Source organism: Ovis aries, chromosome 24 (assembly GCF_016772045.2).
Source record: "Ovis aries strain OAR_USU_Benz2616 breed Rambouillet chromosome 24, ARS-UI_Ramb_v3.0, whole genome shotgun sequence".
In the NCBI taxonomy this organism is placed as follows: Eukaryota; Metazoa; Chordata; class Mammalia; order Artiodactyla; family Bovidae; genus Ovis; species Ovis aries.
The window spans coordinates 10,824,245-10,833,001 of record NC_056077.1 but is presented as its reverse complement, the minus strand read 5'-3'; the positions used below and the strand labels follow the sequence as shown (position 1 = coordinate 10,833,001).

Here is an 8,757-nt window from a genome sequence, read left to right as displayed (position 1 = left end):
ATGGCATCACCAACTCGATGGACATGAGTTTGAGCAATCTCCAGGAGTTGATGATGGACAGGGAAGCCTGGCGTGCTGCAGTCCATGGGGCCACAAAGAGTTGGACATGACTGAGCGACTGAACTGAATTCTGAATTTTAAAATTTCCCAGTGTATATGAAAGTTATGTTTATATCACACTATAGTCTATTAAGTGTGCTTTAAAATAACACTATGCTAAATAAAACAATATAGATACCTTAGTTTTAAAATACTTATTGCTGAGAGATGCTAACCATCTTCTGAGTCTTCAGTTGGTCATAGTAGTAACATCAAAGATCACTGATCGCAGGTCACCATAACAAATAAAATGATCATGAAAAAGTGTGAAATATGGCAAGAAGTACCAAAACATGACACAGAGACTCTGAGGGAGTGAATCCCATCGGTAAAATGGTGCCAATAAATTTGCCTGATGTAAACCTTTGTTAAAAACAGCAAAATCTTGCAATATCTGTGAATCACAAGAAAGCAAAACACAGTAAATTGAGGTGGTGGTATTGGTTAGTCCCTACATCATGTCTTGACTCTTTGTGACCCAACGGACTGTAGCTTGCTAGGCTCCTCTGTCTGTGGGATTTCCCAGGCAAGGATACTGGAGGGGGTTGCCATTCCCTTCTCCAGGGGGTCTTCTCAATCCAGGAATTGAACCCACATCTCCTGCGCTGGCAGGCGGATTCTTCACTGCTGAGCCACCAGGGAAGCCCCCAGTGTGTCTGTGCTTCTATTTAAGTCATCCCAGGAGACACTGTCATTGTATATGACCACACCAACTTTCAGAGGGCCTCATCCGCAGCTCCGTTTCACACTTGCCTTTAGGCTAATTCTAACCTGGAACTCATCACTTCATGGCCAATAGATGGGAAAAAAAATGGAAACAGTGACAGACTTTATTTTCTTGGGCTCCAAAATCACTGTGGACAGTGACTGCAGCCATGAAATTAAAAGATGCTTGCTCCTCGGAAGAAAAGCTTTGCCCAATCTAGACAGCGTATTAAAAAACAGAGACATCACTTTGTCAACAATGGTCTGTATAGTCAAAGCTATGGCATTTTCCAGTAGTCATGTACAGATGTGAAAGTTGGACCAGAAAGAAGGCTGAAAGACAAAGAATTGATGCTTTTGAACTGTGGTGCTGGAGAAGACTCTTTTAGAGTTCCCTGGACAGCAAGGTGATCAAACCAGTCAATCTTAAAGGAAATCAACCCTGAATATTCACTGGAAGGACTGATGCTGAAGCTGAAGCTCCAATACTTCGGCCACCTGATGCAAAGAGCTGACTCACTAGAAAAGGCCTTGATGCTGGGAAAGATTTAGGGCAGGAGGAGAAGGGGGCAACAGAAGATGAGATGGTTAGATGGCATCACTGACTCAATGGACATGAGTTTGAGCAAACTCCAGGAGATGGAGGGAAGCGTGGCATGCTGCAGTCCCTGGGGTCGCAGAGTCAGACACGACTGAGCAACTGAATAACAAACCTGGAATCATATAGAGCAGGGATTCTGGGAAACTGAGTTACCAGCTTAAATGCATGCATGCATGTGAGCATGCTCAGTCATGTCTGATTCTTTGTGACCCCACAGACTGCAGCCTGCCAGGCTCCTCTGTACATGGAATTTTCCAGGTAAGAATACCAGAGTGGGTTGCCATTTTTTCCTCTAGGCAGCTTAAGTGAGCTGACAGCAGTTTGCTCCATCTGTCTGTCCTACCTCCCCAGGTCCTCCAAAGCTGGGCAGCCAGGGCATCTTGGTTTCCCTCACATGACTTCTTATCCTCTCAAAGGACCTCCTCTTCAAAGAAAATGTAAGTGTCAGCCTCAAAATTCACAGCATCACTTCTGCTGTGTTCTACTGGTCAAAGCAACACAAGGCCAGCCCAGATTTGAGGGGTGAGGAAATAGATTCCACCCACCTCTTGATGGTAGCTTCCCTTGTGGCTCAGTCAGTAAAGCGTCTGCCTACAGTGTGGGAGACGTGGGTTTGAGCCCTGGGTCAGGAAGATCCTCTGGAGAAGGAAATCGCAACCCACTCCAGTCCTCTTGCCTGGAAAATCCCATGGACAGAGGAGCCCGGTAGGCTACAGTCCATGGGGTCACAAAGATTCGGACACGACTGAGTGACTTCACTTCACTTCTTGATGGTAAGACTTGCAACATGCTGTGGGTTTTTTTTCTTTTCAACCTGTGTTTTCAATTGTAAGACACTAAACTGCCATAGTTGAAAACGTACTTTGATAAAAACATAAATGCACAACAACACTGAGTGTAAGCGGAGCACGCCAGAAATGCATTGGGTACAACCTGTGCAGCTGTCCCGACAGCCCTGCTGATGCCACAGGATTCACCTACTTTTCTCCCCTTGCTGTGGTTGGCTCCTGTTATTTTATTTTTTAATATTTATTTATTCAGCTGTGCTGGGAGTTGCCGCAGGAAGGGTCTTCGAGTTTCTTTGTGGCATGTGGATGTTTCCGTTGCAACATGCAAACTGTTAGTTGGGACATGTGGAATCTAGTTCCCTGATCAGGGATTGAACCTGGGCCTTCTGCATTGAGAGGACAGAGTCTTAGCCACTAGACTAAGAGGGAAATCCCATGGCTTGTTATTTTTGAATGCCTACTGTCTACCCATTCAAAACGGGCACAGTAACTACCCCTATTCCTACCTGTATTTTAGTGGAATGACCCTCTAAAACTCCTAGTGTGGGCCTGTGCTTATGAACTCTGTCACCCTAGCCATAGTGATTGGCATGTGACCCAATGAGCTAGACCCATGAGATTCAGTCATAGGACTTTTGCTGAAATTCTTGGGAAACTCTGTCCAGCAGAGTTGCTTGGCAACGGGAAGCTTGGAACTGCTGGAGACTATCTTTGCAATCTTAAGAGAAAGGCCTGACTGAGAAGGAAATAGTGACGGTGGACAGTAGAGCCAAGAGATAGAGAGAGAGAGAGTCTCATGACAGCATCAGAACTCCTGGGTCCAGCCATACCTGAAGTCCTTCTCACGGTCATTCCAATCATGTAAAGCCTCTTTGATATAAGTTTCTATCCCTTGTAACCAAGAGATATTGTAATCTGAGAATGCTATACAGCTTATTTGGATCATGATGAGGATTAAATGTGCTATGATGTATGAAATATGGGCCTCCTAGGGGGCCCATTAGAGGTCTGCTTTCAGGAATGTTTCTTCCCCTCTCCTTGACGGAACATAGTTCCAACTTAAAACCTGCTAAATGTATTAAACAATTTAGAACAGGCGTGGATGGCTTTCGCTGGTTGTAGAACAATAAACACACAGAACCCAAATTTTACATCACCCGCCTGTACTCTTGACACCCTGTATTCTTAATTTAAATTCTGAGAAGGCAGGCGAAAAGCGATTGCTTTAAATAAACCATGTGAAATGGGGCAAAAACAATCTCGAGAGACACCCGTTTTGTTTTCTCTGCAAGAGGAAAGAGGCGGGGGCGGCGGGGGTGGGGTGGTTGGTGGTGCAGTGCAAGGAGATGGAAAGCTATAAAGACGGCCTCCTCTGTCTGCACGGAATTAAAAAGAAGTTCACAAGTGTGAGGGTCTAGACTTGGCTCTCTCACGACTGCTTTCTCCTGGGTACACTCCAGCGCTCCCCGTCCCCCCCTCCCCCAACCCCGGCTCCCCAAGTTTGTTTTTCCTGGGCCTGAGCTTAGATGTCCGGCAGGCGGAGTGATCCTGGGACCGCACCCCACCCTGGCGAGCCTGGGGAGGCCTACGGCTGCTCCGGGTCTGCGTGTTTAGAAAAGCATTCGGGCTGATTGTTTATTCTGGGTCTACTGCCGGCCCGCGGGCGGCCACGCAGGGCCTTCCAGATGCTTCCAGCTGGGGTCTTGTAAATAGGCCATACTGCCCGGCCCACCGAAGCCCTCCTCCGCTGGTCCCCACCCCCACAGGCCACCAAAGCAGGTTGCCAAGAAGCCCCTCTGACCAAGGCTCCCTGCTGCTCACAGCTTTGGGGGGGCCCCCCCACCCGCCACCAACAGCTCTGACCCGGCGGTCGAGGGTCAGGGCTGGCTCGCAGACACGTTGTGTTTTGTTCTGTTTTACTTTGTTCTGTATTGTTTTAATTTGAGCTGGCTATGAAAACTCGGAAGGTTTCACAGGAAAGTCTGGATCCTGGTTTCTCTTTGGGAAAAAAGTGGCAATGTCTAGTGATACAGGGTTTGCCTTCCTATCCAGCAGACACTGGCTGCAGCGAAGGAACAGCCAGTCCCTTACGTGGTCCCTTATCTTAATTTTGATTGCCCCCAAAGCAGGCTCTGAGTGCAAAGAGTTTATTAGGGAGGGGATCCCGGGAAGCGCTGGGGGGAAACAGGGCAGGAGTGGGAAGGAGGTAGCTCAGGATGGCTGTGGGCAGCTGGGGCTCAGACCCTCTGGGCACATGTGGGAGTCATGCCGCCCGAGGGGCCAGGGAACTGCGGTGTCTCCTGCCAGCGCCTGTCCTTGGTAGAAGGCTGCGCCTGGGGTATTAGCGCCCTGCCACTGCCAGTTGGACCAAGAAAAAAGCTTAGAAAGTCACAAATGGGACTTTCCTGTTGATCCAGGGGTTAAGAATCCGCCTGGCAATGCAGGGGACATGGTTTGATCCCTGGTCCGGGGAAGATTCCGCATGCAGTGGCACAGCTAAGCCCTCGAGCCTCAACTACTGAAGCCCGCGTACCCTAGAACCCGTGCTCTGCAACAAGGGCAGCCACCACAATGAGAAGCCAGCACACCACAGCTAGAGAAAGCCTGCGTGCAGCAATGGATTCCCCATGCAAGCAAAAATAAATAGATTTTAAAACACCACTCAAACACACTAATTCTCCCACTTCAATTGGGTGTCCAGTAATTCCATTTTTTAAAAAAATATATATTTATTTGGGTCCCAGGATGTTCACTCGTGCGTGCAGGCTTTCTCTAGTTTCAGCAGCCAAAATTAAATGAATAGATTTTTAAAAAGGAAAGTCCTGGATGGAGAAGCATCGTGTGCACTAATGGCAATGCCGTGTAGCACCCTTTAGATGGCCCTGCCCTCCTGCTTGCCATAGGCCCCCTGCTCTCTGTCTCTATCTCCCTGACAGGAGGCTATCATGCTTGTGCCAACTTAAAAAAGAACACACAATGTGAGAGTTTCGAGTTAAGTTTTGTTTGGGGACAAAATGAGGACTATAGCCAGGGAGACAGCACCTCAGATAAACTCTGAGAAACTGCTCCAAAGAGGTGGGGGGAGAAACCGTATAGCCGCGATGCTAGTGAAGGGGGAGGACGCGCAATGAAGCACTTATTTTTGCAGAACAAGGAGCAGTCATCACCAAGAAGGATTTTAGTGCTTTTCTAGGTAGGAGGAGATATACGAATTGGACTCATAAAATCAGCTGCTGAAAATATCTGTCTGAAGACCTATCCTGCCAAGTTTTTCCCTGAGTCCAGAGTGCCTCATTTCTGCTCTCCACCTTGAACTCCTTTCAGAGGGTGCTGAGAATCAGTAGCTGCAGCAGCTCATGATTTAATCATTGTAGATGTAGATGGCAAGTGCCAGTTTGTAGCTGACACTTGTACTGCTGATGTTTTTTTCTTTTTTCTTTTTATTACACACTACAAAATACTCTGCATGCTACACAAGACGCTGCATAATCTTCTAGCAGGGATAGAAGAACATGACTGAGTTGTTTTTCATCAATCAGGAAAACATTTGCTTAATCAATGTTCTCCAGACTCTTTGACACATAGTCATGGTTTACTCCAGAGACCCGCCTGTCTCTTTCCATCCAATACCGCTGATATGAGTAATGGGCAGCCCTTTTCTCCTCGCCCCCGTTACTGAACCTGTGGATGCCCGCGGTGGCCATTCCCCGGGATGAACAAGCCCACGCCCATGAAGGCAATCCCAGGAAGAACCTCGAACCACGTCGCAACTCCGTTCCCCTCTTTCTATTTTTGTATTTTTAAAAATGTATTTACTTTTTTGTATTTATTCATTTTCTATTTTTTAATGTATTTTTTTTTAATTGAAGGATAACTGCTTTACAGAATTGTGTTGGTTTCTGCCAAACGTCAGCATGAATCGGCCGTGGTGGTTTAGTCACTAAGTTGCAACCCCGTGGGCTGTAGCCCGCCAGGTTCCTCTGTCCATGGGATTCTCCAGGCAAGAATACTGGAGTGGGTTGCCATTTCCTTCACCAGGGATCTTCCTGACCCAGGAATTGAACCCCGGTCTCCTGCACTGTAGACAGATTCTTCTACCGACTGAGCTATGAGGGAAGCCACTACCTGTGGAATCAGCCAAAGGTATATATATGTCCCTTCCCTCTTAAACCTCCCTCCCGCCTCCCTCCCCATTCCACCCCTCTAGGTTGTTACAGAGCCCCAGTTTGAGGTTCGAGTCATACAGCGAATTCCCATTAGCTATCTAAATTACATATGGTATTTTAAATTTCGATGTCACACTCTCCATACATCCCGCCCTGTCTGTCCTCTTCCCATCTCCCGTCCCACCCCGCCGTGTCCAGAAGTCTGTTCTCTATGTCTGCGTCTCCACTGCTGCCCTAATACTTTCATCAGTACCATCTTTCTAGATTCCACATATATGCATTAGTATGCGCATCTAGTCAAGGCTATGGTTTTCCAGTGGTCATGTATGGATGTGAGAGTTGGACTGTGAAGAAAGCTGAGAGCCGAAGAATTGATGCTTTTGAACCATGGTGTTGGAGAAGACTCTTGAGAGTCCCTTGGACTGCAAGAAGATTCAACCAGTCCATTCTGAAGGAGATTGGTCCTGGGTGTTCTTTGGAAGGAATGATGCTAAAGCTGAAACCCCAGTATTTTGGCCACCTCATGCGAAGAGTTGACTCATTGGAAAAGACTCAGATGCTGGGAGGGATTGGGGGCAGGAGGAGAAGGGGACGACAGAGGATGAGATGGCTGGATGGCATCACCGACTCTACGGACCTGAGTCTGAGTGGACTCCGGGAGTTGGTGATGGACAGGGAGGCCTGGCGTGCTGCGATTCATGGGGTTGCAAAGAGTCGGAGATGACTGAGCGACTGAACTGAACTGAATTGATGCGTTATTTGATTTCTCTTTCTGACTTACTTCACTCTGTATAATAAGCTCTAGGTTCATCCACCTCATTAGAACTGACTCAAATGTGTTCCTTTTTATGGCTGAATAGTATTCTATTGTTTATATATAGCTTTCCTGGTAGCTCAGCTGGTAAAAAATCTGCCTGTATGCAGGAGACCCTGGTTTGATTCCTGAGTTGGGAAGATCCCCTGGAGAAGGGATAGGCTTCCCACTCCAGTATTCTTGGGCTTCCCTGGTGGCTCAGACAGTAAAGAATCCACCTGCAATGCGGGAGACCTAGGTTGGGAAGATGCCCTGGAGAAGGGAATGGCTACCCACTCCACTATTCTGGCCTGGACAATTCCATGGACGGAGGAGCCTGGAGTCCATGGAGTCTCAGAGAGTTGGACACAACTGAGTAACTTTCACTTTCACATTCATATATGTGGCACATCTTCTTTATCCATTCATCTGTTGATGGACATCTAGGCTGCTTCCATGTTCTAGTTAGTGTAAATAGTGCTGCAGTGAACACTGGGGTACATGTATCTTTTTCAATTTTGGTTTCCTCTTATGTGCCTAGGAGTGGAATTGTTGGGTCGTATGGTGGTTTTATTCCTAGATTTTTAAGGAATCTCCATACCATCTTCCATAGTGGCTGTATCAATTTACATTCCCACCAACAGTGCAAGAGGGTTCCGTTTTCTCCACACCCTCTCCAACATTTACTGTTTGTAGACTTTTTGATGACGGCCATTCTGACTGGTGTAAGGGGATATTTCATTGTGGTTTTGATTCGCATTTTTCTAATAATGAGCGATGTTGAGCATCTTTTCGTGTGTCTGTTAGCCATCTGTATGTCTTCTTTGGAGAAATGTCTGTTTAGGTCTTTCCCCCACTTTTTGATTGGGTTGTTTGTTTTTCTGGTATTGAGTTGTATGAGCTGCTTGTGTGTTTTGGAAATTAATCCTTTGTCAGTTGCTTCATTTGCTGTTATTTTCTCCCATTCCGAGGGTTGTCTTTTCACCTTGTTTTGATTTTCTTATGGATGAGACCTGTCCCTCTGCCTAAATCACCTTCAAAAATAGGAGAGTTAAAAGCTAATAATGCCGCATGTTTATAGTTATAGTCTGCTCACTTCTCCTGTTTCTGTGACTGGTCTGGTCCCTGATGGAGGCTGTGTTGGCAGCCTCGCACCCACAGAGCAAAGCCCTGTCATTCATGTGGTGAGCAGAGCCCTTGGAGCATTGGCTTTCACCTGCTAACACCTTAGAACTCCTTCCTCTGAGCCCAGGGTGGTGGCCGGCTCTCAGCCCACATCCTCTCACCCATCCTCACAAGAGCCTTGGGGCCTCCCCAGAAATACCCCATCTCTCGGGAAGCACAGGCATTACCCATGTTTACTACCAGCAACAAAGTTATCTTGCTGTGAGCCCATCCATGCAACAAAGCCCAGAGGAACCCCTCAAACACACTGGTTCTCCCATTCCAACTGAATGTCCTGCAATTCAATTCTTTTTTTTTTTTTCATATTTATTTATTTGCCTGCACAGTGTCTTCGTTGGGGCACGCAGGCTTTCTCTAGTTTCAGTGATCGGGGCCACCCTCTAGTTGCAGGGCACAGGCTTCTCTTTGTGCTGGCTTCTC

At 47.2% G+C, this 8,757-nt stretch overlaps 1 pseudogene; it reads right to left on the bottom strand.

The window, feature by feature from the left end:
* Positions 1–5,428: 5,428 nt before the first annotated feature.
* LOC121817914 (NADH dehydrogenase [ubiquinone] 1 alpha subcomplex subunit 1-like) lies at positions 5,429–8,508 on the bottom strand (annotated as a pseudogene).
* Between the last annotated feature and the right edge of the window lie 249 nt (positions 8,509–8,757).